Genomic DNA, 19,557 nt, shown 5'->3' on the forward strand with positions numbered 1-19,557 from the left:
TCGCCGACTGCGGCGTGACGAGAGGCTCGGGGATCGCCGACTGCGGCGTGACGAGAGGCTCGGGGATCGCCGACTGCGGCGTGACGAGAGGCTCGGGGATCGCCGACTGCGGCGTGACGAGAGTAGTCACCGGCGCAGCGTAGTGACCAGCTGCTCGGGAGGTGGCGGCAGCGCCCGGGCTCTGATCTCGGGAGGCGGCGCCGCAACTGGCCGCTTGGGAATCCGATGCTTTGTTCTCCCTGGCGGCTGGGGACAGACCAGAGAACTTAATGTTGGTACGGGACTGACCTTAGGCAAGGAGGACTGCTGCAGATGCATGACGTCCTGCAGCATGACGTCAGACACTGGGGGCGCCGGCTGCGGCGTGACGTCGGACCCTGGGGGCGCCGGCTGCGGCGTGACGTCGGACTCTGTAGACTGCCACAGCCCGGCCTGAGACTCTGAGGCAGACTGCAATGCCATGGCTAGGAACTCAACGAGCAGCGGCAGCACCATGAGCGAGGGTTTGGGAGGTGCTGGCTGCGCCAGAGATTGAGTCTCTAAACGCGGCCGAGGCGGCTCTGGCGAACTGGGGGACTCTGAGGGCTCTGGCGGACTGGGAAACTCGGAGGGCTCTGGCGGACTGGGAAACTCGGAGGGCTCTGGCGGACTGGGAAACTCGGAGGGCTCTGGCGGACTGGGAAACTCGGAGGGCTCTGGCGGACTGGGAAACTCGGAGGGCTCTGGCGGACTGGGAAACTCGGAGGGCTCGCGCAGCCTGGGATACTCGGAGGGCTCGCGCAGCCTGGGAAACTCGGAGGGCTCGCGCAGCCTGGGAAACTCGGAGGGCTCGCGCAGCCTGGGAAACTCGGAGGGCTCGCGCAGCCTGGGAAACTCGGAGGGCTCGCGCTGCTTGGGCGCAGAGGCGGGGGCGTGCAAACGCCGTGGCGCCGGAACGGGGGCGTGCAAACGCCGTGGCGCCGGAACTGGGGAACTAACTGCGTCAGCCTGCCGCCTGGAAGGTTGGGGACTATCGACGGCATCAGGAAGGGAAACGACCGGAAAGGGGGAAAGTGCACGTGAAGGGTGTGGCTCGGGATTTTGGTTTACTGGGATAGGAGCTGGGTGACGAGGCGAGTGATGAACCCTCCTGTGGCGCCCCCGTCGGCCACCCCGGGAGGGGCAGAAGGCCAGACGGGTGCCGCAGTAGGGTTCTCTGTCATGGAAGAAGGAACTATCGGAAACAAAATCAGAATCATCATAGTCCGACTCAGCGGGACTTGCGGTAGAATAGAGCAGATCGGCATCTAACTCCTCACGATCTGACTCCGAAATGCAATGGCTGAAATAAAGATATCCTGTTTCAAAACCGAAATTTTCATAGTGAGCTGGACTGGGATAAACAAACTTAGGGCTGGAGCTCGAGCGAAATTTAACAAAGGGACCGTCATCTAAGTCTGAATAGTCCGAATCTAACGTGTAATGAGGGGGGCGTGTAGGTGACGGTGGTTGCTCAGACGGAAACGAGGGAGGTGAATAATCTTCACAATCAGAGAAATCAGAATCACGAAAAACATGCGGGGGCAAAATGGTGGAATACGGAAGCTCGGAGGGATCAACGGGGAACGCGGAGGGAAACGACGCGGAGAGAGGAGACTTGTGACTTACACGGGGGGAACGAGGACAGGCGACAGGCTGAGGACCGGGGCCAGCAGTGTGGCGGCGCTTTGTACGACGCCGCGGGCGTCCTGCTGGTTCCATTTTTGGTCGGATTATTCTGTCACGTCTAGGCATGGCGACGTGAGGCGGTGGAGGGAAAGGGGCTCAAAAACGCAGGAGGACGGAGAGGGTTTGGTCAAACAAAAGTGCTCTTTTAATAATAAAACAGGGCAGGAAAAGCAGAAGTCAAAAACTTGACAAAGTAGCAAAATAAATGAGGAACGGAATATAACTCACGAGACTAAATGGGACTACGGGGGAAGACTGGAGGACGAGAGGCACAGGGAACACGAAGTGACGAGGTACAATAATCCGACAAGAGCAACAGAGGGACGGTGGTTTAAATACAAGGAGACTAATTACTGACAACACACTACAGCTGGATGGGGACAGGAGGCAGGGGAACCGGATAGGCTAACACGAGAGGAGCAGGGGCACATGGACAACAGGTGGACGAGATAAAACTAACGAGACTGAGAAAGGCAGATGCAGGGAAAAACACGAATGAATGACGAAATGAACCAGGAACTACTTAAACTAAATCCAAAAACCCGAAAACCCCAGACAGAACGTGACATGCTTATGCATCTCCCTTGTGCCAAACAGTCTTTTCATGTGAACTGGAAAAGAACATCCACTAGGTGGCTGGTCATGGGTTAAGTCTGCTAGTCCATATGGTCTTCCATTTACTATTTCAAATGGTGATGAAGTTTTTTCTTCAGCGGAACAAATCTCATTTCTGTGGCCACAATAAGAATGCAATCTGGTCGCTGTCTCTTTATCACTTGCATTGTTTTTATGCGTATGGCCTTGACTGTCCCATTCGTTCTTTCAACAAGCCCTGCTGATATTCAACAGTTCTCTAACTTTTGTAACAGCTTTTTTCACAAAATGTAATCAATTGTCACTTCTAATTACTCTCATCCATATATATCATATGAAATGCTTCGGGTGGTTCTAGAAATTTGCCTCTATGTGGTCACAAATAAACTTGCGCATTATTGCAAAAACAGATATCACAACATTTACAAAAAAGGTGAATCCATATACAACTGATCATACATATTCCCCCCTGTTGACACATGGCCAAGCTCATGTGTCAACTTTGCTGCTCATTCAAATGAAAATTTTAGTAACCATGGTTTTCTAACCGCCAATCTACTTTTTTCTTCAACATCTTGTTATGCTCCTTTATTTAGCCATTTTTGCTGCTACAGTTTAGGAGCTGATGTTTTCCTTGATATCAAGATGGTCTGTGTGTCTTGTTCATCATGTAGTGTTTCAACGCGGCTGTCTTGTGCTTTGGCAACTGTGGGCACACCTATGACTGTTTCTTTGGCTGCTTTGTTTGCCTAATCGGTTTCCTGCCTTAATTTGGTCATTTCTTTTCTTGTTATGGTTTGGAAGCCGCAGTTAGCCCAAAGATGATAAAACACATGCCATACACGCTGTCTGTCCATATTGTAACATCTTTGCTTTCAAAAATTTCACACGCTTTGATTAGCGCGGCCAATTCATCTGCTTGCAATTAACATGTCGATTTTAATGTTCCTCAAAACAAAATTTACTACATATCCCACCCTTTTGCGGCCGTCTTCCCCTTTGCTAGCTGAACCGTCAAGAAAAAACACAACTTCTCCAGTCGGGAGAGGGGTGTCATTCAGGTCAGGTCTTGGTTTGGTGGAAATTTGGGCGTGGCTTCCACAGTCGTGTGGGGTGCCGTCTACAGGTGTGGGCAAAGGTGTCGCTGGGTTTGATGCTCCACATCTAACAATTATAATGTGTCCCTGTGATACAAGTAACGCGGTGCAATATAAATGTCATGCAGGCGATAAGAGTGTCATTTGGGGGGGGGGGGGGGGTTCCAGCAACAAAACAAATACATAGGGAACCCTCAACGTGAGGGAGTGAAACAACACAACCTCCACTGAAGCCTCCACTGCCAACGCTGCGGCCAGCACCACCTGAACGCCTTCAGGGGTTGGCCCAGCAACTGCATCCAATTCCTCAGAGTAAAATTTGACTGGCCTCAGTTTCCCGTCATGCTTCTGCAACAAAACTGAAGTCATGAATCCCTGTTTAGCGGTCACTCTTTGCTCAAATGGTTTGCTGTAATCCGGTAGTGTCAATACGGATGAATTAAACCAATTCCAATTTCACACTGTAAAATGCCTCGTCAGCTTTTTTCATAACTGAGATCAAACAGTGGCCTAGTCAATTCAAAACAATTTTTGGAATCCATATGTTACAATAATTATTCAGCCTCAAAAATGACATCATTTGTCTTTTAGTCTGTGTTTTTGGGCTTTTGCAATGGCCTCCTTTTGTCTGTCAGTAAAAATTTCTGCCATCCTTATCTCATTAGTTCTGCCAACCTTCTTCCATTTGTTTCCACTTGCCGAAAATCTTTCTTGCCACAACGCCAACATTCTAATGCATTCAATTTTGTCTTTCAACTCTCTCTTACATCCTTCTTTTCCGCTACCACAATTCCTGTTTCCAACACAATGCACTTCCTCTTCTCCATCACACCAGAATGTCTGTTTTCTCCCCTACATTCTTCTACTTTTCTTCTTCTACTCCACTCTCAGCTGAGTAGTCGATTTATCTAATCTGAGTGTTGGAGGTCACTCACATCTACATTTTTGTTTGTAGTATAGTTCCTTTAGCCTTGCATTTTTTCAGCTGCTGTCAATATTTTCAGCCTGTTTATCCATTATCTACCATAATGTGATTTGTTTTTAGAAAACTCTTGCAAACTATACTATATCAAACAATTAACATATCAACTGGTTCATCCTCCTTTTGCACAGTTGAATCTATTTTACTGTAAGATCTGATCCTATCATGCTAATCTCTCCAAACAATTATTACATATAAGGCATCAATCTTCTACCTTTTAGATTCATATTTTGTAAGGTGCCAGGCTTTCTTCCGCTTTTGCGTACTTGTTTTTTTGAGCAGGGCCAGTATACAAAAATAATTCTGCCCTTTCTGCCTCCGTTTGTCTTAACATGCAGGGTTTGCTACTTGGATCATGAAAAACAACTCTCTATCACGTATCTATGCAATTTTCTATACAGGTGTGGTTGGTAGAGAAGGGTCGCATTCCTGTTTTCAGAAAGTGGAGGATAAATTACAAAAACAAAAGGTTGCAGTCGCGGTCAAAAAGGGAGGCAGAGGCCTCTGATTGCCACCCCTGCTCTCCGCGCCTCTGTTTGTCCCATTATCTGCAATTCTCGCAAGCAGCTTTGTTTGGTGTCTACTTGGCTGTTTTATTTTCTCTACAGGTCATTTAGTGGCTGCTGCTATTTCCAGATTCAACTTTTTCTCTTTTATCGATTTTGCTATTTGAAAATTTTCTTCAGCTTTGTTCTAACAAATTCAGTGGTCTCTATCAATTTGCCAATTTCAAATATTTTCCACTTTGAAGAACAACAAAAGCAACAACAACAAAATCAACTTTAGCAAAAACGACAATTCTCACAACTGTGACAACAACAATAACAGCAACACATGCAGCAAACTGTGTGAAAATTTCAACAGAGCAAGCTTCACAGGCTTACACTCACAATCACTTCTCATTTTCATACCACAGTCTCCAAAGCTGGCTATCATACGACAACATGCCTACATGTTATTAAGCTATGAAAAAACAACATTTATAATTCAACGTCATCTGGCTATCCACCCCTGGCATAGCCTCACATATAACACAACAACTTTGTGTATTTTGTGTATCAACCATTAATTATTCATTGCCAGTTAATCTAGCATTTGAAAACATCCTAATTCTTAATTTAGTCTCAACTGATCCCATAATATATTTTTCCATATTTCTCATTTCACCTGTGTGCTGAGAATTAACCCTGTGAATGGACCAGTTTCTGCCCACAAACCTCAGGTTTGAAACCATCTCAAATTTGTCATTTTGACTTTTAACCATGCAGACTAGATCAAGCCCGATCTAACAATGTATTTTAGCCAAATTTCAACAAATATCATTGTTTATTTCTAACAATCTAACATACAAACATGTAACACACCAATAGTTACACACCAGCAAACTGACAGATACACACGCAGATCCACATCACACAACATGCAGTTTACAACGTATATGCGGACTTTGTTAAGCACGTACAAGACACATGTTTTACACACAACTTCTCAAATGGCATCACTCCTTTGGCTTCATGTCAACTCTCAGTACTCAGATGTGGAGCTGAGACCCAGTCCCGAAAAGGGTCTTACTGCCGTGGCCACGGTCTTGCCTGGTTGTCAACTCCGCCTCTGAAAACCTCAGGTGTCTGGGTTTAAGAACATGGTGGTAAACTCAGGTACGAATTGTTGGTGTCTGTTTTCCACCGTTAATTTGGGTTTACTGTCTGGCTGTGTTAGTTGCCGACAGGTTAGTGGCTGCGGTCAAATCATCATCTGCTTTCCTTTTTTTCTCAGCCACCTTCCATACTCGTTTCGGTTTGGCTCTATCAACTAAAGCCTTGCATTTAAACAACTGTTAATCATCACTGTTTTCAATCCTTTCCCTGTCCTTCAATGACAACTTCCTCAACACTTTCTCCAATCCACCACAATCATCCACGTCTACTGAAAAACTGTATTGGAATTTCCGTTTTTCCACATACTTAGTACTTTCTTTGCTATCTATCTCTGCCCGACGTACTTTTTCCTTCAATTCATCCACAAAACAACATTCCTTTTCCCATTTTGCCTCCTTGGGCCGAGTTGCGGCCTCGGAGGACTTATTTTTTTTTTGTTCTCATGATTAACTATGTTTCCTTCGTCACGGGAGAAATGCTACGTGCCGGGTGTCGTGTCGGATACCGAGCTTCTACCTCAAAAGGCGGATATCCCCAGGTGTTTGTACTCACGACCGTTTCACCAGTTTTAGATTTCCCGTCACTCAGGACAACCACTCCACATTCATTCCACACTCATACATCACAGAAATGATCAGTAACTGTGCACCGGATGTTAAACTTTCTCTTTTTTAAGTCAGGCTGTTTGTTCAAAGTCCAATTGACCGTACGTTTAAGGTCCAATGGACCGTTCGTTTAAGGTCCGATGGACCGTTCGTTTAAGGTCCGATGGACCGCTCGTTTAAAGTCCGATGGACCGCACGTTTAAGGTCCGATGGACCGCTCGTTTAACTAGAAAATGTGCAATTCCTGAAGAAATTGCGTGTGAAGGTGAAACCGTTGAAGGTTTGGGAGTTGAAAAGTGAAATGATGTGGAACGATTGAATGTGTGAATCTGTGAAGAAATATGAATACAAAGTTGAAAAACTGAAAAAAAGTTGAACTGTGGAATTTGAAGATGAATGAAAAACTGAAAAAAGTTGAACTGTAGAATGATGTGAATCTGTGAAATATTATGAATCCGACAAAGTTGAAAAACTGAGAAACTGAAAAAAAAACGAATGTTTGAATCATAAAACAGTGTGGATGATCCGAAGTAAAAGCAGAAGAGAAAATACAGTTTTTCAACATTATATTATTCACAATTCTTCACTGTTTCACACCAATCCACAATCCACCTCATTCAAATGATTAGCTCATTAACAGAAGTTTAAAAATGATCCCTAATCAAACTTTTTCAGTTTTTTTACTGCTTGAAATTTGAATAATACAAAGTTTGAAAAACTGAAAAAAACTGAATGTATGAATCAAGCTGAGTTCACCAAGCCAGATGCTGTACTAGGTGGAAGCAGTAGTGAGAGGTAATGAGACGTCGAAGAAAATATCCAAGATGGCCACCCATGAGGGCAGATGGGAGTTGGAGTCTTCGGTGGTCTAAGATGGCCGCCCGATGGCATCATGGGAAATGGAGTACTTTGTGTAACTAAACTATAGGTGTTAAACTCCAGTCATTCGAGGGCTTGTATCCTGCATGTTTTTGAATCACACCATTCACCTAACATCAGGCCATTTTTACAGTAGAAAAACTTGAATTGTAGCTGAAAGTTGAACTGTGGATTAATGTTAATGTGAAGAAATATGAATAACACAAAGTTGAAAACTGAAAAGAAAAACGAATGTTTGAATCATAAAAAAGTGTGGATGATCCGAAGTAAAAACAGAAGAGAAAAAACAACTGTAAACGGGAAACGCGATGTTGAAACGCGATTGAAGAATGGCGGATGAAGAATGGCAAAGATGTGCCCACCAGATGTGCCCAAGATGGTGGGTAAAAATGGATGGGGGGCATTGGGGGAATTGATTAAAGTTGGAACTTTAGGAATCGGATGAAGAATGGCAAAGATACAAGGGAAAAACTGAAAAAGTGGAATTGTGGGTAATTTTTGAATCATGGGAAGAGTAAAATGGATAAACCAATGGAATGGCTGGAATTGGGGGAATCAAGTAAAGTTGGAACGGTAAAAATCGGATGAAAAATGGCAAAGATATAAGGGAAAAACTGAAAAAGTGGAATTGTGGGTAATATTTTAATCATGCGAAGAGAAAAATGGATAGACCAATGGAATGGCGGGAATCGATTAAAGTTGGAACGGTGGTGAGGAAAATGGGAATGAGGAATTATGGGTAAAATGATTAAAATAGTCATGAATTACTGGAAGGTATGAATGAGTAATGTTGAGTGTGAAATGTATTAACTGAATGATGTGAATGTGAAGTGGAGAAGCTTCACGTAAGAAATGTTAAATCTGCCATTGAGAACGAATTATGAATTGTTATAGGTGAAAAATATGGAATTATGGGAAAATATGAATATTTATAAACTATAGGAATGATTGGAATGAGCCATAAGGCAGAATGAATGAGTTAATTGTTATGAATATGAAAAAGGAAAGCTCAAAATGTGAATTGTTCAATCTCCCATTGGGAATGAATGGGAAGCCCTCCCATTGGAAATGAATTATGAATATTTAAAGATGGAAAAATGTTGAATTATGGGAAAATATTGAAATGTATTAATTACTGGAATGATGGGAAGGATCCCTAAGACGAGATGAATGAGTTAAATATTGAAAATATGAAAAGGGAAAGCTGTAATAATGAAATGAAAAATGACCCAATGTAAGTCAATGGAACTTTTTGGGGTGGAAAACCAGGAATTCTGGGAAAACTGTGAATATTTGGAATGTGAAAAATGGAAGCCCCTCATTCCTGAATAAGTGGAATAACATGAAAATGGAACAAGTTGAATTAAATAAACTGGGAATGAGTTGAAATGTGCCGAAAAACAGGGCGGAATAATAATAATAACTAGAAAATGTGCAATTTCTGAAGAAATTGCGTGTGAAGGTGAAACCGTTGAAGGTTTGGGAGGTGAAAAGTGGAATTACGTGGAACGATTGAATGGTGTGAATCTGTGAAGAAATATGAATACAAAGTTGAAAAACTGAATAAAAGTTGAACTGTGGAATTTGAAGATATGAATGAAAAACTGAAAAAGTTGAACTGGAGAATGAAGTGAATCTGTGAAAAATTATGAATCCGACAAAGTTGAAAAACTGAGAAACTGAAAAAAAAAACGAATGTTTGAATCGTAAAAAAGTGTGGATGATCCGAAGTAAAAGCAGAAGAGAAAATACAAAGTTTTTCAACTTTGTATTATTCACAATGCTTCACTGTTTCAAGCAATCCACAATCCACCTCATTCAAATCCACCTCATTCAAATGATTAGCTCATTATCAGGAGTTAAAAAATGATGCCTAAGCAAACTTTTCAGTTTTTTTAGTGCTTGAAATATGAATAAAACAAAGTTGAAAACTGAAAAACTGAAAAAAACTGAATGTATGAATCAAGCTGAGTTCACCAAGCCAGATGCTGTACTAGGTGGAAGCAGAAGTGACAGGTAATGAGACGTCTAAGAAAATATCCAAGATGGCCGCCCATGAGGGCAGATGGGAGTTGGAGTCTTCAGTGGTCTAAGATGGCCGCCCGACGGCATCATGGGAAATGGTGTACTTTGTGTAACTAAACTGTAGGTTTCAAACTCCAGTCCTCGAGGGCTTGTATCCTGCATGTTTTTGAATCACAGCATTCACTTAACATTAGGCCATTTTTTACGGTAGAAAAACTTGAATTTTAGCTGAAAGTTGAACTGTGGTATAATGGTAATGTGAAGAAATATGAATAATACAAAGTTGAAAAATTGAACAAAGTTGAACTGTGGAATGATGTGAATGTGTGAAAAAATATGAATAACACAAAGTTGAAAACTGAAAAAAATCCGAATGTTTTAATCTTAAAAAAGTGTGGATGATCCGAATTAAAAGCAGAAGAGAAAAAACAACTGTAAACGTGAAACGCGATTTGCCCGAACCGGGACACGGACACGTTGAAGATGACAACTCTACCACTGGGCCACTGGGGGGCGGTGTCAGACCACACTGTAAAAAAGCTTTATATAAAGGGAATGAAGTATGTTTGAAGGTGAATCTGTGAAGTATTACGAATAATACAAAGTTAAAAAAACTGAGAAAAGTTCAACTGTCGAATGAAAAGTAAGATGAAATGAAAGTAAGAACAGTTTGAAAAGGCTAAATTCTTTAAATATGAATAGTATAAAAAACGTAAATTGTAGGAAAACGATGAATAGTTGAACCTTGAAAAATAAAAAAGCACTTCACGTGAATATGTGGAATGATATGAAGTTCGAACGGCATGAATTGGATGAACTGGGAAGGAGTTGAAACCAAAAAAAAAATACTGAATTAACTGAAAAAAAACACTGAATGTGTGAAAAGACACAGCGGGGATCGAACGCACGAACATGTAGAAGATATACGTCAACAGAACGTCTGAGCCACGGGAAATGACGAAACCGTGAACGCTTTAAAAGGAAGTAGGAAGAACGCTCCAATCACTTAACATTAGGCCGTTTTTACGGTACAAAAACTTAAATTGTAGGAAAACGATGAAAAGTTGAAACTTGAAAAATAGACCCGCACTAACTAAAAAAGACTCACACAACTAAAAAATGACGCAGCCTGGGATTGAACCCACAACATGAAGTGCGAATGCGGTACACAAATCCCATGCGCCACGGAGACATAGGAGATATCGAAAACGTTAAAGTTTAAAAATAAAGCACGAAGACCAGCCCATTCACTTAACATTAGGCCATTTTTACGGTACAAAAACTTAAATTGTAGGAAAACGATGAAAAGTTGAAACTTGAAAAATAGACCCGCACTAAACATGAATATGTAGAATGATATGAAGTTTGAACGGCATGAATTGGATGAACTGGGAATGAGTTGAAACGTACCTAAAAAACGGTCGGAATAAAAAAAATAATAATAACTAGAAAATGTGCAATTTCTGAAGAAATTGCGTGTGAAGGTGAAACCGTTGAAGGTTTGGGAGTTGAAAAGTGGAATGTGGAACGATTGAATGGTGTGAATCTGTGAAGAAATATGAATACAAAGTTGAAAAACTGAAAAAAAGTTGAACTGTGGAATTTGAAGATGAATGAAAAACTGAAAAAAAGTTGAACTGTAGAATGATTTGAATCTGAAAAATTATGAATCCTACATAGTTAACAAACTGAGAAAAGTTGAACTGGAATAATGTGAATCTGTGACATTAGGCCTAATGTTAAGTGAATGATGTGATTCAAAAACATGCAGGATATCAGCCCTCGAGGACTGGAGTTTTAAACTCCTGTTAATGAGCTTATCATTTGAATGAGGTGGATTGAATGAGGTGGATTGTGGATTGATGTGAAACAGTGAAGAAATGTGAATAATACAGAGTTGAAAAACTGAAAAAAACTAAAACGTATTGACTGATCTGCTCTTACCGCAGTCCTGTCAGCTATCTGAGGACAACTAACAGTCCTGACCGACTCTCCATTTAAAGGGTTAAGACGTCCCGTTAGTCCAGCACAGCTCTAACGCTGTATCGCCAGGCGACGGACATCTGCATAAGCCGGTGTCGAGGAGGATACGTTCTGGTGCTCACAGCCTTTAAGTTTTTAAGCGTCTACCCATCTTACTTTAATCCGCCGACTCGTCGAGTAACCGTTGAGACGAGAAGGTAGAAAAAACACGCAAATTATATATTTGGCTGCTCCTCACTCTAAAAGATCATTTGCACTTGTTAAGACCAGAATAGGGTTTAGCAGTCTTATACGACCACTCGGGTACGTTTGTTTTAACTTCAACCAACTCTGAGTAACTAAACTTTAATCAAGAATGGCACTGCCGATGTAAAGGCAATATCATTATTTCACTTACAAAAGACTAGGAGGTTCTCTAATTTTGGTCTATAAGAATGACAGAGATAGAATAAAGAATGAAATTTTGAAGTATTTATTTAGCGAAAGCAAAGCGAATAATTATTCACAGTATCAAAAAGTACCTGGCTGGGCCTACCAAGTACCCTTAATACATAAAACACAAAAACACATTCAATACATTTTGTCTTTCAGCTAATAAATGATTAAGATAAAACTTCGTCCAAGGCTATGAAAAACCATGCACAAAAACAAGTATAATGAAATAAAGAATTTAAAACATAATGAAAGGAGTGGAAAGTTTCTAAAAAGTCTAATACCAATTTTGGAAGAGAATCAAAGTGATCAGTTTCAATTCTCCTACATTGCGAATTAATGACATTATTAGTTGGGCTATCGGATGGATTTAGAATTTAGAATGACTTCCTTACCGGTTTGCTGCTTGAAATCCTCCGAAGGCTAACAACGTCGCAAGAATTTAAAAAGTGTCCAATTCTGAGAGTGACAGAGTCCTACTCCGACTTGGTGGTTTACACCCGAAGCCTGGAGAGGATCCTCACGCTTTTGGCAGGCAAAGGCAAAAAAGGAAGCTACGAGTTTTGGGTGTTGGCCTTTTTATAGGACCCCAATCCCATGACTCGATGTACGCGTAATGGAACATACTTTGAACGATCTTAGCCTTAAATGGAGGACTTTGAACGATCTTAGCCTTAAATGGAGGAAGTGAAAGTGTCACTGTGACACTTTGAGCACTTTTAATCGAACGATCGGACATGACTAATATCAACTCAAGGCCAGGCAGCAGCCTTTCCACCAAAAATAAGCATACATGGGCATTTGTTCCTCTTTTGGTATGCTGACCTGGCAGCTCAGTGTCTGTGCTGGCCGTTTAGTAACTTTCCACTTGAACACACGAACATTCCAATATGATTCAGCTGTATCTTGATCAAAGATACAGTTTAAAATGGTAATAACAAATTGCATATTTCAAATCAGGCTAAAAAAGGCAATAACATATCATATGTGCACATTTACAGAATAAACATGAACATAGGTCTTAACATTTGTGATCAATTGACACTTTTTCCAATGGCAGTTACAGAGTAATATTGAGCATGACTTATTGCTAAAAGCTTGCTTTGATCTTATGGCCTCACAATGTGTCTTCATTGTGAGTTGACTTCATGGACTTCTTTAATGTTGGTTGTCTTCAGAGATGATTTGGTGTCTGCTGTTTATAATATATTTATTCATAATATATTTATATTTATATTTATTCATTTGTTTTATTCCAGTCGAGGTCAATTCTGACTGGTATCTTAAGCCAATAATTTACATGGTAATTTTACATCAATTTGGCTCAATGTTACATCAACATGGCGCATTATTCCATCACATCGCTGCACTACCTGCGTTCACCACTATGTGTCGCCATTGCCCTCATCACATGACAGTATGAATCAAGCTGAGTTAACCAAGCCAGATGCTGTACTAGGTGGAAGCACCAGTGAGAGGTAATGAGACGTCTAATAAAATGTCCAAGATGGCCGCCCATGAGGGCAGATTGGAGTTGGAGTCTTCAGTGGTCTAAGATGGCCGCCCGATGGCAACATGGGAAATGGATTACTTTGTGTAACTAAACTATAGGTGTCAAACTCCAGTCTTCGAGGGCTTGTATCCTGCATGTTTTTGAATCACACCTGTAATGGAGGTGTCGGAGTAGCGTCCAAACTTGTGACCTCCTTGAAAGGACTGTACTTGACTGATTCAGAGGATCCTCAATCTTATCAGGTTGTCCGGCCAGAACATAAAGACGATGCACACTCTCATGCCACTCTTTATTTGTATATAATGTTCTATTTATTTATCTGGGTTGGTGTGTGTGTGTTTCTGTGTTTGTGTGTTCTGTGTGTGTTCTATGTTTGATTGTGGGTGTGTGGTCTCTGCAAAGGAGAGCAGAGAACATTCACTAAACATTGATAACTAACATAACTAACATTGTACAATATGTTACATCATATGCTCACATGACTCTATATTAGCTTAGAATAACATAAACAACACAGGCAAACATACCGTACAATGATAGGAAGAATGAATTCAACCCAATCGTTCCAAAATGTGCGTTAGGTAGGAAAGAGTTAATGGAGCCGAATAGATTTGAGTGGGCGGTGACGTCACTCCCTTACGGCGGAAAGATCACATTGGCACACACGGCAAACAAGCGACAAATATGCACATTTTGTGGATGAAACTTTAACGTGAATACTAAAAGTGAAGTATGAAAAGAACGGTATATCTGCCTTTAGCAATTATACCAAACTTAGGTGCAATAACAACTTAGACATTAATGGACAAAGTGAAGCAGTGCAAACGTAAACATGTATCCAATACCACGAACGGACAACATATTCAAACTGTACTTACATTCTCATGGACGCACGGAATAATAATGAAAGGAATGAGATAATCCACAGAATGATTGAAAGCAGAAAAAATGACTGTCCGTTACAACGATACCTGCCGACTACCGGTGAAAGAGCAAAACAACCTATGATAGTGTAAACAGAGTCCTGATTGGTAGTGGAGGAAAGAAACACAACTTGTGATTAGTTGCTAGGCGGTTGCTAGGAAGATCACATGACCACAGGAGAAACATGTCCAGACGTAAATAGTAATAACAGAACGATTCAAACACGAAATCGTTAAGTATAATCAGAAACTTCTTAACAACACCATTCACTTAACATTAGACAATGTTTACGGTACAAAAACTTGAATTGTAGCTGAAAGTTGAACTGTAAACGTGAAACGCGATTTGCCCGAACCGGGACACGGACATGTTGAAGATGACAACTCTACCACTGGGCCACTGGGGGGCAGTGTAAGACCACACTAGGGAATGAAGTATTTTTGAACGTGAATCTATGAAGAACTACGAATAATACAAAGTTAAAAAACTGAAAAAAGTTCAACTGTGGAATGAAAAGATGAAATGAAAGTAAGAACAGTTTGAAAAGGCTAAATTCTTTAAATATGAATAGTATAAAAAACGTAAATTGTAGGAAAACGATGAATAGTTGAACCTTGAAAAATAAAAAAGCACTTCACGTGAATATGTGGAATGATATGAAGTTCGAACGGCATGAATTGGATGAACTGGGAAGGAATTGAAACCAAAAAAAAAATACAGAATTAACTGAAAAAAACACTGAATGTGTGAAAAGACACAGCGGGGATCGAACGCACGAACATGTAGTAGATATACGTCAACAGAACGTCTGAGCCACGGGAAATGACGAAACCGTGAACGCTTTAAAAGGAAGTAGGAAGAACGCTCCAATCACTTAACATTAGGCCGTTTTTACGGTACAAAAACTTAAATTGTAGGAAAACGATGAAAAGTTGAAACTTGAAAAATAGACCCGCACTAACTAAAAAAGACTCACACAACTAAAAAATGACGCAGCCTGGGATTGAACCCACAACATGAAGTGCGAATGCGGTACACAAATCCCATGCGCCACGGAGACATAGGAAATATCGAAAACGTTAAAGTTTAAAAATAAAGCACGAAGACCAGCACATTCACTTAACATTAGGCCATTTTTACGGTACAAAAACTTAAATTGTAGGAAAACGATGAAAAGTTGAAACTTGAAAAATAGACCCGCACTAAACATGAATATGTAGAATGATATGAAGTTTGAACGGCATGAATTGGATGAACTGGGAATGAGTTGAAACGTACCTAAAAAACGGTCGGAATAAAAAAAAAAAAAATAATAATAATAATAATAAAGGTGGAGAAAAACATAAGTGTGAAGGTTTCACCTTCACACAACTAGAAAAAGTGCAATTTCTGAAGAAATTGCGTGTGAAGGTGAAACCGTTGAAGGTTTGGGAGTTGAAAAGTGGAATGATGTGGAACGATTGAATGGTGTGAATCTGTGAAGAAATATGAATACAAAGTTGAAAAACTGTAAAAAAGTTGAACTGTGGAATTTGAAGATGAATGAAAAACTGAAAAAGTTGAACAGGAGAATGATGTGAATCTGTGAAAAATTATGAATCCTACAAAGTTGAAAAACTGAGAAAAGTTGAACTGGAATAGTGTGAATCTGTGACATTAGGCCTAATGTTAAGTGAATGATGTGATTCAAAAACATGCAGGATATCAGCCCTCGAGGACTGGAGTTTTAAACTCCTGTTAATGAGCTTATCATTTGAATGAGGTGGATTGAATGAGGTGGATTGTGGATTGATGTGAAACAGTGAAGAAATGTGAATATTACAGAGTTGAAAAACTGAAAAAAACTAAAACGTATGAATCAAGCTGAGTTAACCAAGCCAGATGCCGTACTAGGTGGAAGCAGTAGTGAGAGGTAATGAGACGTCTAATAAAATATCCAAGATGGCCACCCATGAGGGCAGATTGGAGTTGGAGTCTTCAGTGGTCTAAGATGGCCGCCCGATGGCAACATGGGAAATGGATTACTTTGTGTAACTAAACTATAGGTGTCAAACTCCAGTCCTCGAGGGCTTGTATCCTGCATGTTTTTGAATCACACCTGTAATGGAGGTGTCGGAGTAGCGTCCAAACTTGTGACCTCCTTGAAAGGACTGTACTTGACTGATTCAGAGGATCCTCAATCTTATCAGGTTGTCCGGCCAGAACATAAAGACGATGCACACTCTCATGCCACTCTTTATTTGTATATAATGTTCTATTTATTTATCTGGGTTGGTGTGTGTGTGTTTCTGTGTTTGTGTGTTCTGTGTGTGTTCTATGTTTGATTGTGGGTGTGTGGTCTCTGCAAAGGAGAGCAGAGAACATTCACTAAACATTGATAACTAACATAACTAACATTGTACAATATGTTACATCATATGCTCACATGACTCTATATTAGCTTAGAATAACATAAACAACACAGGCAAACATACCGTACAATGATAGGAAGAATGAATTCAACCCAATCGTTCCAAAATGTGCGTTAGGTAGGAAAGGGTTAATGGAGCCGAATAGATTTGAGTGGGCGGTGACGTCACTCCCTTACAGCGGAAAGATCACATTGGCACACACGGCAAACATGCGACAAACATGCACATTTTGTGGATGAAACTTTAACGTGAATACTAAAAGTGAAGTATGAAAAGAACGGTATATCTGCCTTTAGCAATTATACCAAACTTAGGTGCAATAACAACTTAGACATTAATGGACAAAGTGAAGCAGTGCAAACGTAAACATGTATCCAAAACCACGAACGGACAACATATTCAAACTGTACTTACATTCTCATGGACGCACGGAATAATAATGAAAGGAATGAGATAATCCACAGAATGATTGAAAGCAGAAAAAATGACTGTCCGTTACAACGATACCTGCCGACTACCGGTGAAAGAGCAAAACAACCTATGATAGTGTAAACAGAGTCCTGATTGGTAGTGCAGGAATGAAACACAACTTGTGATTAGTTGCTAGGCGGTTGCTAGGAAGATCACATGACCACAGGAGAAACATGTCCAGACGTAAATAGTAATAACAGAACGATTCAAACACGAAATCGTTAAGTATAATCAGAAACTTCTTAACAACACCATTCACGTAACTTTAGACAATTTTTACGGTACAAAAACTTGAATTGTAGCTGAAAGTTGAACCGTAAACGTGAAACGCGATTTGCCCGAACCGGGACACGGACATGTTGAAGATGACAACTCTACCACTGGGCCACTGGGGGGCAGTGTAAGACCACACTGGGAAAGCTTGAAATATAGGGAATGAAGTATTTTTGAACGTGAATCTATGAAGAACTACGAATAATACAAAGTTCAAAAACTGAAAAAAGTTCAACTGTGGAATGAAAAGATGAAATGAAAGTAAGAACAGTTTGAAAAGGCTAAATTCTTTAAATATGAATAGTATAAAAAACGTAAATTGTAGGAAAACGATGAATAGTTGAACCTTGAAAAATAAAAAAGCACTTCACGTGAATATGTGGAATGATATGAAGTTCGAACGGCATGAATTGGATGAACTGGGAAGGAATTGAAACCAAAAAAAAAAAATACTGAATTAACTGAAAAAAAACACTGAATGTGTGAAAAGACACAGCGGGGATCGAACGCACGAACATGTAGTAGATATACGTCATCAGAACGTCTGAGCCACGGGAAATGACGAAACCGTGAACGCTTTAAAAGGAAGTAGGAAGAACGCTCCAATCACTTAACATTAGGCCGTTTTTACGATACAAAAACTTAAATTGTAGGAAAACGATGAAAAGTTGAAACTTGAAAAATAGACCCGCACTAACTAAAAAAGACTCACACAACTAAAAAATGACGCAGCCTGGGATTGAACCCACGAACATGAAGTGCGAATGCGATACACAAATCCCATGAGCTACGGAGACATGGGAAATATCGAAAACGTTAAAGTTTAAAAATGAAGCACGAAGACCAGCCCATTCACTTAACATTAGGCCATTTTTACGGTACAAAAACTTAAATTGTAGGAAAACGATGAAAAGTTGAAACTTGAAAAATAGACCCGCACTAACTAAAAAAGACTCACACAACTAAAAAATGACGCAGCCTGGGATTGAACCCACGAACATGAAGTGCGAATGCGATACACAAATCCCATGAGCCACGGAGACATGGGAAATATCGAAAACGTTGAAGTTTAAAAATAAAGCACGAAGACCAGCCCATTCACTTAACATTAGGCCATTTTTACGGTACAAAAACTTAAATTGTAGGAAAACGATGAAAAGTTGAAACTTGAAAAATAGACCCGCACTAAACATGAATATGTGGAATGATATTAAGTTTGAACGGCATGAATTGGATGAACTGGGAATGAGTTGAAACGTACCTAAAAAACGGTCGGAATAAAAAAAATAATAATAACTAGAAAAAGTGCAATTTCTGAAGAAATTGCGTGTGAAGGTGAAACCGTTGAAGGTTTGGGAGTTGAAAAGTGGAATGATGTGGAACGATTGAATGGTGTGAATCTGTGAAGAAATATGAATACAAAGTTGAAAAACTGTAAAAAAGTTGAACTGTGGAATTTGAAGATGAATGAAAAACTGAAAAAGTTGAACTGGAGAATGATGTGAATCTGTGAAAAATTATGAATCCTACAAAGTTGAAAAACTGAGAAAAGTTGAACTGGAATAGTGTGAATCTGTGACATTAGGCCTAATGTTAAGTGAATGATGTGATTCAAAAACATGCAGGATATCAGCCCTCGAGGACTGGAGTTTTAAACTCCTGTTGATGAGCTTATCATTTGAATGAGGTGGATTGAATGAGGTGGATTGTGGATTGATGTGAAACAGTGAAGAAATGTGAATAATACAGAGTTGAAAAACTGAAAAAAACTAAAACGTATGAATCAAGCTGAGTTAACCAAGCCAGATGCCGTACTAGGTGGAAGCAGTAGTGAGAGGTAATGAGACGTCTAATAAAATATCCAAGATGGCCACCCATGAGGGCAGATTGGAGTTGGAGTCTTCAGTGGTCTAAGATGGCCGCCCGATGGCAACATGGGAAATGGATTACTTTGTGTAACTAAACTATAGGTGTCAAACTCCAGTCCTCGAGGGCTTGTATCC

The 19,557-nt window shown here is 40.5% G+C and overlaps 1 protein-coding gene across 1 annotated transcript in view; it reads right to left on the reverse strand.

Annotated features, from left to right (window-relative positions):
* Positions 1 to 14,518, reverse strand: part of LOC148409178 (uncharacterized) — a 104,434-nt gene extending 89,916 nt beyond the window's left edge. Inside the window, exon 1 of the mRNA XM_088439793.1 lies at positions 14,354 to 14,518. The gene's annotated coding sequence lies outside the window, so the exon portion shown is untranslated. The remainder of the gene's footprint in view (positions 1 to 14,353) is intronic.
* Between the last annotated feature and the right edge of the window lie 5,039 nt (positions 14,519 to 19,557).

The sequence above is a fragment of the Hippichthys cyanospilos genome, chromosome 17 (assembly GCF_059441005.1).
Source record: "Hippichthys cyanospilos isolate Australia breed blue-spotted pipefish chromosome 17, RoL_Hcya_1.0, whole genome shotgun sequence".
Lineage (NCBI taxonomy): Eukaryota > Metazoa > Chordata > Actinopteri > Syngnathiformes > Syngnathidae > Hippichthys > Hippichthys cyanospilos.